Source organism: Arachis ipaensis, chromosome B05 (genome assembly GCF_000816755.2).
Source record: "Arachis ipaensis cultivar K30076 chromosome B05, Araip1.1, whole genome shotgun sequence".
Lineage (NCBI taxonomy): Eukaryota > Viridiplantae > Streptophyta > Magnoliopsida > Fabales > Fabaceae > Arachis > Arachis ipaensis.
The window spans coordinates 88,099,251-88,102,240 of NC_029789.2; the positions used below are offsets into that span (position 1 = coordinate 88,099,251).

The 2,990-nt window shown below is 32.8% G+C and overlaps 1 long non-coding RNA gene across 1 annotated transcript; it reads right to left on the minus strand.

Moving 5' to 3' along the window:
• Nucleotides 530-2,228, minus strand: LOC110272201. Its single transcript, XR_002363170.1, has 3 exons — nucleotides 2,062-2,228; nucleotides 973-1,061; nucleotides 530-818 (listed from the first exon to the last, which is right to left on the minus strand). It is a non-coding gene; the product is annotated as an uncharacterized LOC110272201 (long non-coding RNA).

Sequence of the window (2,990 nt, forward strand, 5' to 3'; positions counted from 1 at the left end):
TAGCTCAATCACTTGACTTTCCTTTATTTAGTAAGGGTTAATTAAGTGAAAATAACAACCTCTTTATACTACAGTTGAGAGAATTCCAACAAGGATAGAACTTCCAATTAATCATTCCCCCAGTCAAGGATTTTTATTCTGAATATATAAATCTCTTTTAATTTTCATTGCGTTAATTTACAATTATTTATTTCCTATTATTCAACTCTCAAAAAATTCTTGGAAAACTCCTGATTAATAAGATAGCACCTTTTTTTCAACTCATTGGGAGATGAACTGGTATTCATACTCCCAGTATTTTTATTCTAATTTTGTGACACCCTTTCTAAATTGATAAGCGAATTTTAGCTGGTTAAGAACTGTACTTACAATGCTATTTTATATTATAAATTCTTAATTGGCCAATTTCCGCCCGCATCAAACAGCTAGCAAGGTAAGTGGGGAGGGGGTGTACTGATAATATACACACATACTAGAAAGAAATCATCGTGACTTTCATTCAGCTCCTCTATTTCTATCCCCTATTTTCCTCATATCTCTCCCATTTTATCTTCTCTATTTTCCTATTTCTACTCTATTCTACTACCACTATTCTATATTACTATGATTGGTACAAATTTCTTATAAAGGATTAACTAATGTTTTAATTAAACCGAAGCAGATGTTGCGAACGGGCAAGTAAAGTCTATGAAAAATAATAGCAATACGTACAGTTTCATTTTGGCAAATGTCTCATTCAACCTAAAAATATCTTCTAGCTGCCTTACTATAATTGGTGTAGTAGCTTCTCCAGTTTCATTGGCTTGCTGCCTCATATCCTGTATTTTATTGCAAAAAGAATTAAATCAAAATTGACATAGTATGGACAAGGCAATATATAAGAATTAACATTATTGTAACTACTGATAACTGGTAAAAACTAAAAGAGATATCAAATTTCTTTCTACTAATTGGTCACATATTCAACCTTACCTGCCTGATTTTCACAACTTTTCTGTAGTAATGTTGCAACAGATTCTGATAGACGAGGGTGGCATTCAGTCCGACAATAGTGTAAATACCTATTTAAATCAAATTTACGTTTATCTGCTAGATAATTGAACGAACTGCATGAAAACATCAATTCAGAGATATAAATTACCTCTTCAGCCAATTATCTTCTTTAGAAACCATGTACAATGCATAAAAAGACTATATTAATTAGAATGAACCAAAGGATCCACCTCAAAACTCTTTAATAAGTCTAAAAGTATACATATTTCTCATCAAAATTTTAATTATAAAATCAGTAAATCCAAAAGTTAAACTATATATTAAAAAACAAATCATATATCAGAACTTCATAACTAGAATCAGTCTAACCTTGAAATAGACCACCTAGAATTCCAACCTTCAGGATAAACTGCGTGCGTATGCGAATTCACTTAGAAAACATATAGCATGTAGATGCAAAAGTCTAGAATTAAAGCATAATAATCACTAATGATATATAAGTCTAAATTAAAGCACAGTGTCCATTAATTTGCAATACAATAGTACTAATAGACAGTCAAGAATAGTAAGAACAAAATTGGTAACCAAAACAACAATAAAGTACAATCAAACCCAAACCATAATCAAGTCAAGACATAATACATAAACAGTTAAACATTACTGAGCATTAGCAAGCAGTAAGCAGCACAAATTCTTTGAACACAATAAGCAATGAAGCATAATAAATCAATGAGAGAGAAACCAATATCTCTGAAAAATATCTTCCTAAGAATATATTACTTATATAATCGATTATTAAAATATTTTAAGAGATTATAATAATTTTCACAATTATGTTGAATGTTTCTTTTCGGTTAAAATCTAAAATTAAAAAAAATACAAAACAAGAGAGTATAACAAGAGGGAATACCAGTGAGACAGCAGTAATAGAACTGAGAAGGCAACACAGAGAAAAAATTTATTGTTAACAAAGAATAAATATCAGAAAATTAATAGGGAAGAAGAAGAAAAAGAAGTACCAACAGTAGTTCAAAGGAGAAATTGGAGTGAGAGAAAGCGATGTTGTACCATGGCAACTACGGTGGCATCAACGGTAGAAACTGTAGTGACAACGGTGGCAGAAACTGTAGTGGCAACAGTGGCAGCAACGACAGTATAGAGAGAACATATCTGAAAACACGTTGATAGAAGAGGTGGCTCGATCTAGAAGCTTTCTACCGCAACGGACACGGCAGTGGTAATTGATAAACCCCATTTTTAGGGTTTATCTTGTGTTAAATTTAGAGCATTTTATCAACCTTTCTCACATTTATTCAATGAAATAGCATGGTTTTGTGATTCTTCCTTAATTTGTGCTTAAATTTGAAAACATGCTTTTTAGACCTTAAATTAGCTAATTTTGATTCACCTTTGATTCCACTAGATGCCTTGATGCGTTTGCTAGTGATTTCAGGTTGAAAAGGTTAGGAATGCATCAAAGGAGTGAAGAAGAAAGCATGCAAAGTGGAGAACACATGGAAAAAGCCAAAGATTTGGATGCACCCAAGCGCACGCATGGATCGCAAAAACCTCAGGGACGCGCACGCGTGCTGTATGTGTACGCGTCGGTGCTGGAACGTGATTTTTAAGTGAAAACGTGCCCAGCAAATTCTCAGAGGTTGTGGGCCCAATCTAAACCAACTTTGGTGCCAAAGCACTTAAAAGGACCAAGGATTGAAGGGGGATTCACATCATCATTCACATTAGGAATCATTAAGATTAGTTTTAGTTAGTTTTAGAGAGAGAAGCTCTCACTTCTCTCTAGAATTTGGATTAGGTTTAGGATAATAAGTTTAGATCTAGGTTTAAATTCATGCTCTCATCTACTTCTACCTTTCAATTTGTTGTTTTTACATCTTGTTCTTCTATTCTCTTGTTGTAATTTCTTCTATGTTGCTTCCATACTTTGTTGTTGATCTACTCTTGTTCCTTCTATTTTCTTTTAATTCAATTTGAGG